At 56.3% G+C, this 19,752-nt stretch overlaps 1 protein-coding gene across 7 annotated transcripts in view; it reads right to left on the reverse strand.

The window, feature by feature from the left end:
• The window catches only part of AHDC1 (AT-hook DNA binding motif containing 1), a 63,493-nt gene that overhangs the window by 23,316 nt on the left and 20,425 nt on the right, over positions 1 to 19,752 (reverse strand). Inside the window, exon 1 of one of the 7 annotated variants that reach the window (XM_059376825.1) lies at positions 13,105 to 13,477. The exons of the other annotated variants lie outside the window; for them this stretch is intronic. The gene's annotated coding sequence lies outside the window, so the exon portion shown is untranslated. Of the gene's footprint in view, positions 1 to 13,104; positions 13,478 to 19,752 lie in introns of those variants that run through there. 7 annotated transcript variants of the gene reach the window in all.

Genomic DNA, 19,752 nt, shown 5'->3' on the forward strand with positions numbered 1-19,752 from the left:
GAGTGCGAGTTAGAGACTCAGAGGGACCAAAGGGGGAGAGTAGCACGGGGCCCAGGGGCAGGAGGGCGACAGGGACAAGGCATGGGGGTGCATCCCGGAGAGGGGCTGGGTGAGGGCACAGAGATGGCCCCGGCGGCGCTGTGAGGGCAGGGGGAGTGGACGCTGTGAGCGGGCCGGGCGGGGGCGGCCAGCGAGCCTGGAGCCTCCCGCCTCCTGACCCTCGAGCCTCGGCGAGATAACAGGCCGAATAGTGCTGACTTGCGGTTCAGAAATCCAATATCCTCCGCGGCGCACTAATCGACTACCTGAGCTCCCGGCCCGCGCCGAGCTGCCCCGATTAATCCTGCGGCTCCACAGCCTTAATTAGTTTAACAGTTTCAGGAGCAGAAGAGGCAGGAACCAGGGTCCCCCCCACGCTTGCAGGGACATGGACGGACCCCCATACCAACGCTGGCGGGTGCCCTGCCACCCCAGTCACACCTGCTTCTGCCCCAGAGGCCCCTTGCCATAGGGCCTGAAGAGCACTGGGTCCTCTTCCTTTCGGGAAACAGTCCCAAGGGTTGGCACCTGGGGCAGAAAGAAGGTCATGGGGGGGACTCAGACACCCCCTCGCACCCCCTCTGCTCCAGCCACCAACCCAACACACTTGTCCCTGTGCTCAGGGCTCTGAATGCTTCCCCTGTCTGCTTTTGAGGGCCCTGCGGCCTGCATGGGAAGGCCCCACCAACAGCGGGCCCCATACCACTGGGCAACATGTTGTCTCTTTAGGGTGAGAGACGAGCTCCCAAGTTACTGACAATCTCCCAACAGCATGAGAGAATCACACATGTCACTCCCCACAACAGCAGGAGAGGGACACGTGGTGACATCTCACACATCCCCAACAGTCAGAGACAGGCATGTGGGGTGGTGACTACCCTCCTAACGGGATGAGCTAAGCACGTAACCTGTCACTTCCCCCAAAGCGTGAGATGGGCACATCTGATACCCCCAGACAACAGGAGACAGGAACACACATTGTCACCCTCACCTCAGTGTAACAGACACATGGCCAGGCACTCCCACACCCGCTAATGGATGTGAAATGTGGAGAACCTGTCTCTCACACACACACACAGACAAGCCTCATCTTTCAGGTCTGAGGAAGGGACAGCCCCCCCCCCCCCCCACCATGCTCACCACCCAATGTGAGTCAGGGACACCACCTCAGCCCTTCCCCGGGGGTCCTCCCTTCAGACCACCAGATGGGCACACAACATACCCCCTGACTGCTTCAGACAGGTGACCCCCCCCAACCCTGCCATGGCTCCCCCATCGCTGGCGACAGCCAGTGTGATGCTGTCCTCTGCCTGCAGAGGCGTCACAGCTCACAGGGCATGAATGTCACCCCGGCACTGCCAAAGCCAGGCACAGCCGCATGTTGCCCCAGTGACAAACACCACTGGCCCCAGGAGGAGGTGGAGGCGCACAGGGCTCTGTGCACGACCTTGGTCCCTGGACACCAGGAGGGGAGGCGCTGCGGCCTCCCTCCTGGGTAACTTTGGCTGGTGCTGGGGGAGAGAGGGAGGGAAGCAAGTGGTCCTGGGGCATGCGGACGACCTGGAAACACCACCTCTCCACGCTGCCACCCCTGCCCCATTTCTAAGTGAATGTGGTTGTTCTCCAGGGAGGGGGCAGAAGGAGTGGCAGAGGGAGGGCTGCTGTTGGGGCTTGAGGAGCTGTTCTCAGAGATGGGTGGCAGGGAGGCAGACTGGGGGGTGCAGTTACCATGACCTCAGGCCCCAGGACAGAGAGGGGGTGTGATGACAGCTTCAGACCTGCACTGGTCCTTAGGAAGGCCCCCTCTCCAAATTCAGGCCACAGAGCCTGACAAGGAGGCCAAAGTCCAGGGGCATGACTCACCCAGGGAACAGGCCCAGCCTGCTGGCCAGAGATCGAGGAAGGCCAGGAGCCAAGGGGCCTGGGTTCAAGTCTGAGCTCCTCCCAGGCCAAGCTGAGTGACCTTGGAGCAGCAGCTCAGTCTCTATGGCTTATGGGGAGGGGGAAGGGGCAGCGGTGAGGGGAGGGCCAGAAAGAAGCTGGGTCTGGAGCCCACAGGCAGAGTCCTGGTAACCATGGGAAGGACCTCGCAGTCCAGTCCCTGGACCCACCGTTTCCTCACAAGGAACCTCAGCTTTCTGTACCTCAGTTTCCTCAGCTGGAAAGTGGGAATGATGTCAACCTCACAAGACAATGTGATGTGAAGTGGGCAGGTGCTCAAAAAATAGGAGCTTCTCACTGAGGAGGGGAAAACAGAGAGGGCGAGAGACTCGTCCAAGCCACAGAGCAAGTTAGTATCTGCTGAACTCGCCCTCTAGCTTTAGGTTTCCCACCTGAACTGCTTCCGTAAGACTCCTTGGAGATCAGTAATAAGTTGAGGGCGGGGGGGGGGGGGGAAAGGGAAGATTTTGGGGTGTTGGTTACAGAGCTGCCCTCCTCTCCTGTGAAGACCAAGTGAACTGAATGGGAGTTTCCCATGCATCCCGACCTTTACGCCAAACCCCACTTGGTTCATCTTCAGACTCTAGAGCAGAGGGCCAGCTCAGGGAGGGAGGCAGCCCAAAACCCAGGCCTCCATGACCAAGGCCTGTATCTGGTGCTTAGAAGGTTGGGGGTATCTGGGATATCAGTTTTCAGAGCCCGCCCATCTTACAGGAGTCCAGAGAGGGACAGGCCTAGCCTGAGGTCACACAGCATGACAGCAGCAGAGCCCAGAGCCCTGGCCAGGGACAGTCTCAGAGCAGAGTCCCTCTAGCCCCTGGGGATGGCTGGAGCTGGGGAGCCCTGGGGGACTGAGCAAAACGTGGCGACAGATGGCCTGCCGAGGCAGCGGCGATCTGGGCGGCTGGCAGGCATGCTCGCTCCCGCGCAGGGAAGCGGCTAATTTTAGCTGAGGCCTCGATGCCAGCTTTGTTCCCCCCACCCACCCACCGAGGGGGCCCAGCATGCCTTGCGTGCAACCCGCCTCCCCCAGGCACCCCTACTCCCCTGCCGGCCCCTTGGTGAGTAGTGCCCAGACCCCAGGGTCCTAGAACTGTCTGCCTGACCAGGTCTCATCACACCCAGAGGCAAGGGCTAGGCCCTGGAGACCTGGCACCCCCACCCCAGGGCCTGTTTCTCATGACTCCAAGTTCATTCCTTGAAGAGGGTGGCAGGGAGGAGAGCCACTACCCAGACTGAGAGGGAGGGCCTGACAGAAGGGTCTGATACTCCTGGGGAGTGGGGGGCACTGTCCACCACTCTATACTTAAGGGGATGAGACCCATATTCTAACCCTGCCCCAGACAGACTCTTCTGTGCTGGAGTCCCCCCTGATGTTGGTAAGCAAGGGGCAGCAGCCCTTCTACCCCTTCCCTGTTCTGCATAACTTTTAACTGTTCCAGGAACTCAAAGTACTTTAAAGAAGTCAGAGACAGAGCAAGGCACCCTTGTGCCACTGGGGGAAACTGAGGTACGGTCGGAGACAGTCATCAATGTAGCAGGGGAGGAGACCAATCCCAGGGATCTGTGAGACCCAGACATGCTCTTCTTTGAGTTCTTACAGTGAGGGGGCTTCTTGGGCCAGCTCAGCCCCTGAAACTACCTTCTGCCCTGACCTGGGCTCCTAGAAGGTAGACTAGATGGTTGGAATCTGCATTCTAAAACCCCAGAAAGGGAGGGCTGGCACTCTTGGCTTCTGGGACCCCACCTCCTGTAGGTTCTATGGCCTTAGAACCTCCCCTTCCCATCTTAGATTCAACTACAGGTGCCAGCACATCTGGCCCCTATCTGAAAAGGGAATCCTTTGGGGAGACTCTGGAGGGCCCCCATCCCTGTTCCAAACCCAGGGCCATGGGGAAATCACCAAATGGAAAACAGAGGAAGACAACTTGAAAGAAATCTATGTATTTAAAGAGAGTCAGAAGAGAAAGAGAGGGAGGGCAAAGGGAAGGCGCGGAATCGGATTCAGGAAGAGAGAGACAGAGGAGGAGTGTGGGGGGCAAGAGACACAGAGCAGAATGGGGCTTAAAGAGAAGGAGATGGGGAGGGAGGGGATGAGAGAGAGAGAGAGAGAAGGAGGGAGAGAGGACAGGATGCTGGAGGAAGGAACACAGCAAAAGGGACTCAGAAGAGAAGGACAGAGGAGGAAGAAAAAGACAAAGACAGAGAGACAAGCAGGATGAGGCAGAGACAAAGACAGAGAGAGAGAGAGAGCAAGATCCACACAGAGGGGAAGAGATGGAGAAGGAGCCTGTCACAGACAGGGCAAGGCACAGAGAACTAAGGACACCACAGGGAGCTGGAGACAGACAGGGACTGACACACCCAGAGACCAACAGAGACAGTCGGGAGAGGGTGAGACACACTCAGAGAATGGGGCGGGAGGAAGGGGGAGACACGAAGTGATAGAGTGTGTGGGAAGGGGTGGGGGGGGACAGCACAGAGTGAGCAGGGAGGGGGCACAAAGAGGGGGGAGATGTCGTCGCCAGAGCTGGGGGTGGGGGGGACAGAGGACAGAAATGGAATGTGGGTCTGGGCATGAGGCTCACAGATGCATCGGCTCCGGTTTCAGCTGGGGCAGTTGGCTGCTGGGGGGCGGTGGGGGGGAGAAGGAGCAGAGCTGGTGAAGGAGGGGGGCCTGTTGCCATGGTTGCGGGCACGGCAGGGGCACAGCCGGCAGGGGCACAGCCGGCTGGCACTTGGAGTTCTGGGCATGGTAGGGGGCTGACTGAGGGGAAGGGGGGTGGCGATGAAGAAGCTTCACCCTGCCCTCAGGGCTCTACCAGGAAGAAAGTTTCCAGAGACAGGATGGGAGATGTTGGCACTGAGGAGGGCTCTGGGCCCTGCTCAACCCCATGGAGGCTGGAGGGGGGGTGGGTACCACTCCACAGGTCGCCTGTGGGTCTCCCAGGTTTCCCCCCCCTTGCCGCAGGCTAGCCCCTAGGGACCCTCCAAGCTCCATCCCCTCCAGTCTAGCTGAAGCTCCCGCATGCTGCTGCTGCTGTTTTTGCTTGCAGGGGAGCAGCAAGATTGTGAATTCAGGATCTGTAATCCTAACGCAGAGCCCAGGCCTACCGGGCTCCAGTTGCCAAGGCGACGGAGGGTCAGAGGGCAGCGCGGGGCGCCCGCTCCTCCAAGTCAGAATCCCAATTGTTAAAGCCCAAGAATAAACAGCTGAAGCGGCCGTGGGGGGGCTGGGAGGGGGGCTGAGGTCTGCATCGGCTCAGTGTGGTGTTGTCAAGCGAGATGTCACTAATTGTCTGAAGGAACGGGCTGAGGCAGCTCTTAACTGCTTCTGTGCCACCGGAGACACCTTGGCTGCCTGGCTCCATCCCCCGGGCCTCCCAGCATTCCTCAGGGCCAGGCTGGTGCTGGGAGTGCTGGCCCAGCGTAATCTCTGCCTCTCCTGCATTGAACCCCCACATACCCTGGCTCCCAGCAACTCCTCTTTGCCCAACTTGGAACCTCCCACCTGCCAGCTAAATCCTTATGTCCCCAGAACCAGTACCCCCCAATTACTGGGCCCACAAAACAGCCCAGAACTGCCCGTTTGGCTGTGAAAGCCATCCCAGCATCCCCAGCATCTCCACCTCTGCCTCCCAGAAGTCAGGGGTTCTGGTATGGATCGCAGAAGAGGACAGACTTCGGGGCCCTTCTGATCTTCGGCGGCTAGGCAAAGGCCTTCCTAGAGGAAAAAGGTCTGTGGCATCTTTCTGTGCAACTCCTGACTCAGGCACACACCAGAACCAAAAACCTGAATGGGGCCAGGAAACCCCATTTCTAGTGTTGGGTGGTCTACCTGCTTGCTGTGTGACTTCTGGGTACTCTCCCTCTGGAGCCTCCTCCATCCTCCAGCACCAAACATCTGGTAGCGCCTATTCTGAGCCAGGCTGTGTCTGCAACCTGTGCCCAGAGGATCTCCCGATCCGGTGGGTGGGAAAGGCTCTTACACAAAGTAGAAAACAATCTGAGATCCATCAGGTAAGCTATTCCAGGAAAAATACGGAGCAGTCTGGTACACAGTGAGCTGTCTGGTGGACTGCAGCTAGCTAGAAGCAGTAGTGTACTAGCAGCCCTTTATTACAGAGGGTCACTAAAAGGGTGTAGGTAATCAGGAAAAAGGCGGGGGGCAGGATTCTGGAAGGCTTTCCTAAAGAAAGTGGTACCTGGTTAAGATTTGGACAGGTGAGCAAGAAGGTAGAGTGCTCCGGAAGAGAGATCTTGTGAGGTCCTTGAAGGGGAGCTGAGCTCTAAGGTCTCAGGGTCGCCAGTTGAGCCCCTTCCAGGGTAGGAAGGAGGCGGCCTTCTGTGGTCTCCCTGCCCCGCAAGGCTGCCCTGCCTCCTCCTCCTCCTCCTCCTCCACCCACTGCGCCTCGGGATGGCAGGAGATTGGCGCCTGGGGGCGGGGCACCGTGGGCAGGGCTCCCAGGGATTAGTAGTACCTGGAGTGATGTCACGAGGGGCGGTGCCAGGGCTTCGGGCACTCCCCTTGCCTCAGGTCCCAGACCCCTAACCCCAGGCCCGAAGCACAGACCCCGGGAGGGGGCGCTCAGGCCACCTGGCCGCCTCCCCACCATCAGGTGGCGGGTGGGGCTGGGGCGCTGTCCGTGGGCGGGGAGCTGGGCGCGGAAACAGGGGATCCCCCAGAGAGGGCCCAGCCCAGCCCCGGGCTGCATGCGTACAAAAGGCGACTTGTTCTTTCTTGGGATGCCTGCGTCTTCTCAAACATACCTACGGCCACACTCCGGGGACAGCTACACCCACACATTGCTGCACAAAGCCTGCCGGGGTGGGGACTAAGGGGCCCTTGCCAGCCCAAGGGGTCAGCTTTAAGAACGTTGCCCCCCAAAAAAAAAAAAAAAAAAAGAACGTTGCCCCAACCACCGTTTGCCACAGGCTCAACACCATTCATCTCACCCCATCCCACCCCAAGTGACCTGGATACTCCCATAGCCTCACATGCAGCTCTAGAGACACTGATGCAGTCACATTCTCACAATTATCCCCTCCCTCAGACCATCTGTAGCTCACCAACTCCTTCCAGCCAGAGTCAGACCTCCAGCTTCAGCAGGGTCACCGCATCATGTGTGACCTTAGCACACAATGAAACCCATTAAGGTTCCTTTTTACTGAGCACTTATTCTGTGCCAATCCTTTTAATTACCCTTTGTGGGGAATGGTATTAGTCTCATTTTGTGGGTGGGGAAACTGGGGTTTATGTTAACTAGCTCACCTAGGGCAGAAGGATTTGAACCCAAGACAAACTTGACTTCAGAGCCCCTGTTCTTCTCGGTATTGTTTCTGCCAATCATCACACCACCTTACACTCTTACACCCCCCCCACCCCGCCACAAAACCACAGAGGGCAAACCCATCTCAGAGTCAAGGTGTAATTCCCCACCCCAAATACATGTCAATGTCACCGCCTAGGATCAGGCAGTTTCTCTCACTCCTCAGACAGTGTACGTGTGCCGAGGGGAAAGAGTGTCCTACCTCTTAAGCTTTGCATCTCCAGGACTGGCCGTCAGTCATTATAAATGGGGCACCAAGTAGAGCAGGGCCAGAACAGGCTCCCTCTAACCTTTCCAGCAGGCTCACCTCCACCTCCCCTGACCCCAGGATGACAAAGCACTGCCAGACTGGCTGGGGCACCAGGCCTGCAGCTCTCCCTGACCCCTTGGGCCATGATCTTCCCTTACCCCTAACCCCTGCTGGGAACAAGTCGAAACAAACTCCTTCCTGGGGATGTCAAAGCACCTTTCCTGGGGGAGGCGGCTCTGTGATCCCCTGAGCCTGGCTAGGGAGAAGGATCAGGTTACTCTTGCCCCAGCTGTGCTTGGACTCCTTGGGGCTGACCTTTCACCTCATCCAGGCCAGGACCCAAAGGGGACCAGAGTACAGCCCTCACCTCCTGTTAACCCTCTGCATTCCTTATCTTTTCATGGGAGGTGGTGGAGAATCTGCCAGGATCCAGAGGGTCCTGGAAACCCAGCTAAGCACGCCAACCTCGCCCCACCCTCCCATCCTGGGGTCCAGTTTCCCAGAGGGCTTGACAGAATGCTCCTCCCTGCCCCCTGCCCAAGCTGCCCGGCCCTGCCAGGATCAGATACCTCCCTCAGCCTAAGCAGCTGAAAATGACCTGGGCTATTTTTGCTCTAGGATCGCGTTGCAAACTCCCCCTTGAGCTGGCAGCTTCCCACATCCCTCCAGACCATTGCCCCTTACTCCTCATCCCTAACCCGGAGCCATTGACTTAGAGAACAGGAGGACTTTTAAAGACCACAGGCCTAAGCCCCTCCGATGGGGAGACTGAGGCCATGGGGGAGTCAGTCACAGGGCTGGGCAGAGAACCAGGCTTCCTGGGGCTCCGCCCAGGTCTCTTTCTACTGTCTAGCACAGCCTGCTCTGTACCCTAGATCTCAGAGCCTCTGACCCAGCCAAACACCCAGCCGACCTCCTCCAAGCCCCAGAAAGTCACACTGGAGGCTACCCACAAGTCTCTGGGCTGCCCTGCATGTCAGAAACCGCTTCTGCCACACTCTTCTCTTTGTTTAGAACTGGGACCAGGTCTGTACCTGTATCACAGCTATGTGGATCATGGGAATGTTTTGGCAGGTGCAAACAGGGAAGACAGACAGGGAGACTGAGGCCTAGAGGAACGGGAGGTAGAGTCAGGCTTCTTGAGGTTTATATTGCAAATACTTCCATGTTCTCAGCAGCCCCCTGCTCAAGCTTCTTGGTACCCCCCTTTTCCACTCCTACCAACCCAGCCCCCCCCCGGCCCCCCCCCCCCCCCCCCCCAAGCCCCAGTCCTCCTGGGCAGGAATGTGACTGGTCAGGTCTGAGCTGACCACATGAGTGGCTATAAGGCGACAGACCCCCCATCCTCCCATCCCCCAAGCCTGGGGGAGCTCACATACCAAGGCAAGATTGGGGGGGGCTGCGCAGCTGCTTTAACCCTTTGCAGCCAGGCTTTTAGGGTGAAAAGAGAGGTAACTTTACTTGTAATGGCCACTCCCATTTGAGTGCTGCGGGGCAGTGCGGGGGGGGGGGGGGTGTCATGCAAGCAGAACTGACTTTACTGAGGAGGTGGAAATGAGGGATTTGCCCTTCTAGTCCCCGGTAAGAAAAATTATCCTTTGCCACCCCAACTGTTTAATCTCATCTCCCATGACATTTGGAAAAACAGTCAAGAGCTGGTGCTGAGGAGAGAGAAGGAAAGAACAAATCACGAACCCCAACCTCAGGAGCCCCTAGTCTGATGGGAGAAATATAACCCTGCCCTGGGGAGTCTGATGGGGGAGACTAGGCACAGAGGTTGGGACAAAGAGCTGTGAGCCGAGCAGGGAAGAGCACGTCGCTGTGCAGAAGTGGGAGGAAGCCAGGGCAGGGCAGGAGCAGAACGAGCCAGGTGGGGTCAGATCAGGCAGGCTTCCCGGAGGCCCCTCGGCCAACACCCCTCCCCCCAGGCTCTGGAATCTCGGGGGTCAGGGCTGAGGGACAGCCCCGCCCCCTGCTCCCCTCGGGCTCAGGAATTCCACCAGCCAGGGGGGGGGGGGGGGGCAGCTGCTTCGGCCTCAGTCCAAGTTGGCTCCCACTGGACCGGGAACTGCAGCTCCTCCTCGGCCCCCCACCCCCACCCAAGCCCCTGGGCTGGCCCCCAGCCCCCTCCCCTCCCCCTCCCTGGCTGGCACCGTGAGTGCCAGGCGCTGGCAGAAAACAAACCCGCCGGGGTGGGTTTGCAGGGAGCGGGGTAACCTTGACACAGTTGCGGCAGTCGCTAATGGCAGACACACACTCCGCCTGTTCTGGGGGGACTGTTGCCGTTGCTAGGAAACCGGCAGCCGCGTGAATGGAAATGGGTCAGTAAACCTGGGGAGAGATAGTGTGACACTCGAACCACTGCAGCTGCTCCAGCCCACACCGAAATCCCTCCTCTTCAATATTTATCACTCCCGCCTGGGCCCTCAGCTCCTGCCAGACCCTGCACCAGCCTGGCCCTCAGGCCCCCCCCAAGGCTCAACAGGGAGGAGGGAGGAGAGAACAGATGGGGGGGTTGCTTATCCGCTCCTTGGGGGGGCCCCCCAGGCGGGATGGAACTGGTTCTGGAGGAGATTGAACAGGAAACAGAGTCTAATCCTGCGGCAGGGAAGGGGTTAAAAGGTCAATTCACGCCTGTTCCTGACTTAGGCACCGTGGTAAAATTACTGCAAGTGTGAGCAGGCTAGCAACCGCCTGCTTGCCTACCTGCGGAGGCACTGATTAAGACCGGAGACCTCCCTCCCCAAGAGATGGAGGGGGAAGAGGCACCCAAAACAGCGCCAGGATTCGCTTGCAGCTTGAAAACACCTTCCCTTACAGCCAGGCAATCTCCCTAATGTAGCCCAAGCTTCCTAACAGCTAGAACCGATGCCTCTAGCACAATCTGATAAGCACCCCAAATGGACACGGGCTGCCTATTGCCGTACAATAAATACCATCCTGTGCACACACACCCCTCCAACAGCCAGACACTCACTGTTCAGGAAACCTTGACAACACCCCTGCATGAACACCGCCCCCCCCCCATACAACAGGACAACTGCGATTCAGAACAGTGCAGTTCAGCTCAACACCTACAAACAAGCCCACAAACCTAGGCACAGGCAGAACAGTCAGATTGTGCCCAACCTTCCCAGTCAGGCTGGGAAGTTAGGCCTGTCCTAACCCAAAGCCTGGCTTCTCTGGTTCATCTGTTTCTTTCTTTCCCGTTGCCAGCTTTCTTGTCTTGTTCACTGCCCCCCACCCCATATACTGCCCCTGCAGTCGCTTTTCTGGCCACACCATCCCACAAGCTAGCTGCCCTGGGCACCGCAAGCCTCCCCTCCCCCCCCCCCCCAAATCCCTGGAGGCTGACTGGTCACTGACACACACATTCCCTTCCCCTAGAAGCAAGCAGTCTCACAGCCCGGGCTGACACGAGCTCTTATTCTTGGGCCTTTCTACTGACAACAGGGACCCTGGGAATCGGCAGCACCACTCACTTGGGTGATATGCCCCCTCCACCCACCACAATCTCAGCCAGTGTCCCTGAATGGTGTGTCTGGGGAAGGGAGTCTCTCCAGTCTTCTAGAGGTGGGGATACCTCCACAGGAATCTCCCATCTGACTCGGTTCTGTGTGCTCCTATCTCCTAGGATACATCAGTCAACACAGTCTCAGAGCCTGTCAGAGCTGGAAGGGGCCTCAGGGAGTCACTAATCCAGCCTTCCCCGCTATGCAGGAGGAAACCAGGGCCCAGAGAAGGGAAGCAGCTGCCCAAAGTCACACAGCCCCATTGTGGCTTCCAGTCCCTTTCTCTTCTGCAGTCCCTCACTGAGAGCTCTCTAAGGGCTGGAGAGAAACTATAGGGATACAGGCAGCCCTGGAGGGCTTCCCTGAGGCAGAGGGAGGTGGGGCTGGATTCAATGGGAGAGAGTCTACAGTCTTAAAGGGGAGTTTCTGAGAACTGACCAACCGTGCATTCAGAGGCAGGCATCTGGCAGCCCTGGAATCTGGGCCACAAAAATTTGCTCGAATCTAGACTATGCCAAATGATCTGATGGACACTCATCCCTACCCAACTCCCTAGTCCAGGCTCCCCCTCTCGGCCCCCCCACCAAGCTGAGACCTAAACCAGCTGCCAAACCAAAGGTAAAGGAAGACTGATCTGTTCTCCATACCTGGCCTTCAAGGTACATTCTAAGGACTCGCTGCCTTTTATTATTTAAATAAATCTCTCTGCCAGGAAGCCTGGGATGCTCGGGAAAGAGGTGTCCTGCTAGGTAGCTTTTATATCAACTCCATTTTGCAGAAAAGCAAATCGAGTCTCATAGAGGTGGGGCAGTTTGCTCAAGTTCACACAGACAACAAATGGAGCCTTGAGTTCCTTCCAGTACATAAGGAAGGCCAATCCAACAGGAAACAGGGAGAACTGGGGGGGGGGGGGGGATAAAGGGGGGGGAAGAGTGGGAGTTGACACAGGCCCAGGCCCAGGCCCAGGCTCAGGCCCAGGCCCAACATCCTGGGCTGAGGGGGGAGCCAACAGGGATCTGAATTTGAATCTGGATATCTGGGCTCCACCCGCACCCCCTCTAGCAGAGGTGGAGTGAAAGGTCAGCACAGAGATGGGAGGGAGCAGAAAGAAGAATTCGCTTTCAGCCTGCCTAGGCCATACCCTAGGGAGCCAGGCCAGGGGCTGCCTCAGCTTCCCCCAGCCCAGAGCTCTTTTCCAGGCCCCACCCCCACCCCTTAGGAACAGCAGGAGTATTGTGAGACCAGGCCCCCTCTGCTGGCCTCAGTTTCTCCATCTGTACTAAGAGCTCACCAAGCAGGAAGGACTTCTAAGGGCCCTTCCAGCTTTAACAGAGTTTAGTGACCTGTCCTAGTTTTCAGTTCCCAACACACATTCAGAGGTCTCTCCCCTAGTATGGAGCTAGCTGAACAACGTTAACTATGTGCTCAATGAATAAATGAACACAATGAAACCAACATCTTTCCATCCTCCTCAGCCTTATTGAGAGCCACTACTTACCTTGGGAAGCCAAATTTCGCAGGGCTGTTAGAGGGGAAGGGGATTCAAAGACTTAAGGGCTCTGAATGAGGCGGTGTGTTACACAGGTGCCATTTATTTCCTGTCCTCACTCTGTGCAGACACTATGGTAATTTGCTTTAAACATTGTGCAACTTTAAGCTCCATAACAAGGCCACAGCCTACCTACTATTATCTAGTTTTTCAGATGAGCAAAGGGACTAAGGAGTGAAGGGACTAGCTCAAGGTCACACTGCCAGTTGCTCTAAGGCTTTTGTTGAACATGGTGAGGGTGTGATGGGCTGGGGCGAGAAATGGAAGCTGAACAGGGACCCTTGGCAAAGGGAGAGGTAGTCCACCCCAGGCGAGGGAGGTGCCGGAGTTGCCAAAAGGCTCAACAGTTTGCAGAGGCCAAATGGTACTGGAACTAGCAAAGTGTGGGAAAGCATCCCTTCCCCTCCCCCACAAAGGGCAAGGTAGATCTCCTTCCCTCCCCCTACTCACAGTGCCAAAAGTGAGCCCTCAGAGGTCACTTACCTACTCCCCTGGATCTCAGGGTTCCTCTAAAAGGAACCCCCTCCCTCCCGGGAGCCCTTTTCTGGACTTCAGGACCTGCAAGGTGCAGATCCGCCCCCAAAGAAGGCTGCCGCCAACGTCCAGAAAACGTCCAGGATTTTTCCGGCACGTCCGCCCCCCACCGGCTCCGCGGCTGCCGGGGGTGAGGACCGTTGGGGGGGGTTTGTTGAGAGAGGATGGCCTCGCCTCCCTCCTAGAAGCCCTGAGGCGCCTCTTGCTCAAGCAGGGAGGCTCTGGTCCGCAAGCCCAGCCGTTCTCGGGCCCGAACGGTCCGCCTCCGAGTTTTCCCGCCGCCGCCGCCGCCGCCGCCGCCTCTCAGGCTACCTGGCAGGCCTGCGCTGCCCCCTGATCCCTGCCACCCCCCCTCCTGATGAGGCCGCGGAGCTTCTGACTCCTGGAGGAGGTGACGGGCCGAGAGGGAAACCAGGCGGCTGGGGGAGGGGCGTTGCCTGCACCTGGCCCCTCTCCGCCGCCCAGGCCGGGAGGGGCGGGACTGGACCCCCGCCAGACCCGAAACGAGCGGCAGGGGGAGGGGAGGTGTGCAGCCCTCCACTCCCGCGGCCGGGGGGCGGGTAAGATCTCCCCCCACCACAGCCCTGGCCGCGGAGGCGCCCTCTAGGGTCGGGCTACGAGGCGCCCCTTCCCGAGCCGCGCGCTCAGCCCGCTCCCCCGGCCGGCCGCGCTCTCCAGCTGCAGGAAATTCCAGAAGCTCTCCATCATCCCGGCGCAGCGCTCAGTCCGGGCTGCCAAGGCTCCCCGAAGGAGAGCCACATGCCGGCCGGCCGCGCGGCCCGCCCTCGCCACCCCCCCACCCCAACCCGGCGAGGCAGCCACGTCGGGCCGGGCGGGGGCCGGGTCGGCCGCCCCTTCCCGCGCCCCGGGCCCGGCGGAATGCGTGGCAGCCCCGGCCGGGGGCTATTTTGAGCGGGAGGGGAGCGGCCCAACCTCGGTGTTTTCGGCTTTTTCCTGGCCCCCGGCCCGCCCTCCGCCAGCCCGGGCCCTCGGCTGCCCGCGGAGTGGGGGGGGGGGGGGCCCGTGGGGGGGGGGGGAAGAGGAGGGCCGCCGCGATCCGGCTCGGGCTCCGGCCCGGGTCCAGGCCCGGGAGGCGCCCGGCGGCAGTCGGGACCTGCGCTCTCGGCCCCGGCGGAGCGGCGGGATTATTAATAGCGCGCTTGGCTCTGGCGGCGGCTGCGGGGCGCCCGCTATCTGTACGCCCCTCCTCGGACAAGCACTGACAGCCTGGGCACTCCCGCCCCAGCGACGGACTCAGGCCTCACTGGATAGCGCCACTGTGCCCCAGTGGCCAATCACCGGCCTCGATTTCCTTACCTGTAAATTGGGGATGTGCCACCTGGCTTTATATAGTGGTACCAAATAAGGATTTTGCTTGCTCTGTGCCTCTCTTTGGGCAAAACGCCTTCCCTTTTGGGAGCCTCCGTTTTTCCATTTATAAAATGAGGGGGTCCGAGAGAACTCTTTCCAGGGCAAGAATCCCTTACATCTGAATAATGCATTTTCACTTACAACCCGATTGAACTTGTCAATTACCAATAGTAATAGCCAACACTGAGCACTTGCCCTGCATTGGTTAACTCACTTGAAGATAAGGTTCCCATAAAGTAGGTAATATTCCCTTTTCCTGATGTAGAAACTGAGGCCCAGGAAGGTTAAGTGATCTACCAAAGGTCCAATGGAAGGGGCCAGAATCAGATAAACTTAGGCTCCAGAGTCTGAGTTAACTACTGAACTACAGTACCCTGAGACAAGCAGGACAAACCCTGTCCCTTCTTACAGTGGAGGAAACTGAGGCTTAGAGTGTCATTTGCCCAAAGTTACCTTTGGCCAGTTAGTGGCAGAGGTGAGCATCCAAAACAGATCTTCCAATTCCTAGTCTAACACCCCATTGCAGCCCTCCGAATCTGCTCAGCTTCTGCCCTGGGGCAGCTAGCAGGGTTCCCAGGATGGAGTCTTAGAAATGAGCTCACAGGCACTATCCCCATGGCTGCAAAGCTATGTCCAGGGCCCTAGGAATCACCCTTTGTTCCCAAGGGACTGACCCAAGCTTCTGGGCCCAGAGGGGTCACCAATCCACCAAACTCTAGACTTAGCCTAGCCTTAGAGCCATGGAGGTGGAGGAGCTAGGGATGAAGGGAGATGGCATGGAGGGGTAACAGCCTGCGACAGAGCATGGAGTTGCTTCCTGCCCCCACTCAACCTCCAGCAAGGAAGCACAAAGGCTGGCAGGCCCCCCACTCCGCCCCGGAAACCTGGCAGTTTATTTCTGTCTCTGGGCCCCCTGTTTCCACAGAGCCAGTCCAGGAAGGCTGGCAGCAGCTGGCTTGGAGGGGTGGAGCTCCTGCTCCCTCAAGGGTCCAGCTGCTACCCTGCCCCACCCCCACCTGCCAGGCCAGACCAGACTCCAGATTCAGAGGTGACACTGGGATGAGGGAGGGAAAAGCTGGAGGCCACTTGGTCAGGACTACAAAGGAGGGACCCCCCTCCAACTCCCAATCCAGCAAAAGATGCTCTCCCAGGGTGAGCCAGCCAACACCCAGTTCTGTATAACCTTATAAGAGTATAACCTCTGGTGTGTCCAACTCTATTTACTCCAGATCATTCTGGCTGATGATTCCTCTGGATCATGGTCCCAAAGAAAAGCCCATTTCTAAACCTGTGCTGCCCAATATGGTAGAAACTAACTATTGAGCACTGGGAACGTGGCTAATTGGAATTAAGATGTGCCATAAGCACAGAATATGCATCAGGTTTTGAAGTCTGAAATATGAAAAAAAAAAAAGTAAAATATCTCAATACTTTAAATAATGATTATATGTATTAAAGTGATAATATTTTGGATATACTGGGTTGCTATATTATTAACATCAATTCACTTATTTCTTTTTACTTTATTTAATGTGGCCATTAGAAAATTTAGATTACATACATGGCTCCCATTACATTTCTATTGGACAGTGTTGTTCTAGATCCTATGGTACTCTGGCTTAGGGCCAAGACTTTGCCTGCTCTAGATCAGTATCTGTGTGGCTTTAGCTCACCCACTTCCCTATATTCAGACCACAACCATATGTGTTGGTCTAAATCTCACCACCCCACACCACTCCACCCCAGTCTTTTGTGAATCTAGGCTCCACCAGAGATTATGGCTTTGTTTGTTTTAAACCACTCTCTATTACTAATTTCTTGTTCATCAATTCCTAACCCCTAGATCCCAGCAAGACCGTGGATCTCTCTTCCATGTTAACCAGGCTGACAGTCTAACACCACAACCTTATTTGCTTAGATTGCTATCTAGTAAGATTGAAGATCAAGATACCCTTAGGAAGAATGGGGTTCTAGAGTAAGGGTTGGCAAACTATGGCCCGAGCGCCAAATCCAACCTGCTGTCTGTTTTATAATTCAAGTCTGATGGGAACACAGCCATACTCATCCATTTATGCATTGTCTATGACTGCTTTCAAAGTACAATAACAGAGCTCAGTACTCATGACTAAGACCCAGTGGTCTACAAAGCCTAAATTTTTTTTTCTTTTTTTTTTTTTACTGACTCTTTACAGAAGTTTTGCCAACCTCTTTTCTAAATGACCAACAAGTCCAACCCACCAGAAATCTAGATTCCAGCCTAAGACCATGATCTAGTCTAATCTAGATCCCTTCCTCCTTAGAGGATACTGCTGACCAGGGTCTAAACCAGAGCCTGACATGCACCACATGCTGTCTGGGTCCCAGATTCCACTCTGATCTCAGGAGATGGCCTGGGTTACTCTTTTCTGGGATGGAAAGGGTGTCTCCACTTCTGAAGTGCCCTACAGGGATCACAGCCCATTTGAGAATGGGGAGGGAGGGATGATTCCAGAGACAGCACAGGAGGCTGTGTCCAAGAGTTAGTAGTAAGCCCTCCTCTGCCAAGGGGGCAGAGCAGAATCTCACCTAGAAGACAGAGCAGGTCACTTAGCTGGGGGTCATGTGGGACAGATACCAATCCGCCAGCAGCTAGACAAGGGGGCTTTAAATGGAGGCTTCATCTCTAGCTCCACACCCCCAACCACCTGATGCTTATCACGTCAGGTCTGGATGGCACCACTACACACCCCTTTTCCACCATTCACCTCAGCTCTGCTTTTCCACAGCTTTCTCTGAAAGTCCTCTCACACCCACCCCTCCTTGCCACGTCCCCTTCTTCCAACCTAGAATCCCAGCCTTCGTTTTAGTAGTGAAAATCTTGGGCTCTCGCACTGACAGACCCAGACTTCAACTCCAGCTTTGGCTTGGGGCAAGTCACTCTACCTCTCTAGGCTTCCTTAGTTTCCCCATCTGTAAAGCAGAATAATAATAACGGTACCTACCTACCTCACAGGGTTGTTGAATGGACTTAACAAGATCAGGATGTGTATCACTTTGCCCAGCCCCTGGCCTGGTATAAGCATTTAATGCTAATTGCTATTTTTATTACTCCCGATCATCTAGTTTGGTTCCATGGATGGACTTTGGCAGGTTTGTAAAACCTCACAGAATTTTAGCTGAAATTTGTTTTTGTATTTTTCTGAAGAGAAGACCCATTGTCTTCTCAAAATGGATCCTTAGCTCAAATGTTGAGGAGAAAAAGGGGTCTTCAGTTCAATCCAAATGGGGAAACAAGGACACACAGATGGAAAAGGACTAACCGAGGGCCCCTCAGAAAGTGTGAGGCAGAGCTCGGAAGGTTATTGGTCAGGGATTTGTCTCCCGGGCTCCTCTCCCACTAGTCCAAGCTGTCTCTCCGATCTGACCTTGCCATATCTCGCCCGCTCAGCTGTGACAGTCCCCCAGTGGGCTCCCCACCTCCAAAATGCCTCCACGGAGCCCCCTCCACCTCATGCCACATTCAGCTGCCTCAGTCTCCTTCTCAGGACACAATGTCCCTGCTCCCAAACCTGTAATGGCTCCCTACTGCTGCCAAGGCCCTTTGCCTGACACTCAAGAGCCTCCACAGCCCACCCTGGCCCCCACCAACCTCTTCCTCCCTGTGGCCTCTTATCTGGTCAGTGGAGCTGACTTCTTCCTCGCCTCTCTCCCCCTCCCCACGGTCCCCATACCACCCACATGCTCACTCCGTTCTGGACGGCTTCTGCCCCTTTGCTCAATCACACAGTGTCTCAGGCCCAGCCGGCTGCCCCCGCTCTGCCCTCAGGGTTGCCCCTGGGTCCAGCCACGCTCTGAACTCACCCTGATCAGGCCATGCCGGGGTATGCTGACCGCAGCTCTGGCTCCGGGAAGCAGGCCTCTCTGCTGCTATATCCTCCCCTTCTCCCGTTAGGCCTTCTGTCCTCTAGACTTTTGGGAATAACACTCCCTTGTTGCTGGGAGTCCTAGGGAGTCAGCACTGTCCTCGGAGTTATGACTCCTGGGTCTGATTCTCCTCTTTGAGCCTCAACATCCTCATCTATAAAATGGGGACAGCAATATCTACATCTTGAGTGACTCTCATAAAGGAAAAATGCCTTATAGACTGGAAGGTACTTTTTCTATTAAAACCTGCTGCACGATGGGGCGCCTGGTTGGCTCAGTGGGTTAAAGCCTCTGCCTTTGGCTAGGGTCGTGATCCCAGGGTCCTGGGATCAAGCCCCAAGCTGGGCTCTCTGCTCAGCAGGGAGCCTGCTTCCTCCTCTCTCTGCCTGCCTCTCTGCCTACTTGTGATCTCTGTCAAATAAATAAATAATATCTTTAAAAAACAAAACAAAAACCCGCTGCATGAATAATACTACCAATAACCTCCATTTATGAGTTTACTTAAAACTGCAATCACCCTGCAACTCTGGCCCTCCCCAAGCCCTTTCCCAGTTTCATTTTTCTCTGTGACACTTAGCAACATCTCACACACCATGCATTTTACTTCTTTCTGGGTTAACCGTTTCACCCTCTAAATGTCAGCTCCTTGAGGGCAGGGATACTACCTTGTTCTCTGTTTACTCTACTTTGTTCTCTGCTGTGTGCCCTAGAAAAGTCCCCGACACTAAGTGTGCACTTGGTAGTTGAGGAATGAATGAATGAGCGAATGAATGAATGGAGAACTCCCTGCGCGCCAGGCACTGTGCTAACCACTTCTCATGGGTCTTTCCATCTTAGATGGGTACTTTCATGAGTCCTCGTTCTGAAAAATGAGACCTCAAGTGACTTGCTCTGATCACATGGTAGGAAGCAGCCTGGCTAGGACTGGACTCCAGAGCCTGCCCTCTAGATCACTCTGCTCTATTTCCTGTTCAGATGGGGGCTTATTTCTACTTCTATATTAGCTAAGCTTCTTGAATCTGTCACCCTCCCCATTTCCTTGGGGTTCCACTCTCCCTCTGCCCCTGAGGCCACCAGTCCTCCCAACCCTTATTCTGACCTCTCTTAACCATTTCCTCCACTTCTTAGCCCTAAGCCAAGCTGCTCGTTCTCACCTCAGGACCTTTGCTGATAACAGTGTGCTCCACCTGGACTGAGGGGCTCCCCACCTCTGTCCACTGTGCTCATTTCTCGAGACCTACATCTTCCGGTCTTGACTTGCTCCCTTCCCTGAGCTCATACCTTTTTTATTGCTGGGAAAAACCACTGGGGGAGCAAACGCTG

Source organism: Mustela nigripes, chromosome 14, assembly GCF_022355385.1.
Source record: "Mustela nigripes isolate SB6536 chromosome 14, MUSNIG.SB6536, whole genome shotgun sequence".
Classification (NCBI taxonomy): Eukaryota; Metazoa; Chordata; class Mammalia; order Carnivora; family Mustelidae; genus Mustela; species Mustela nigripes.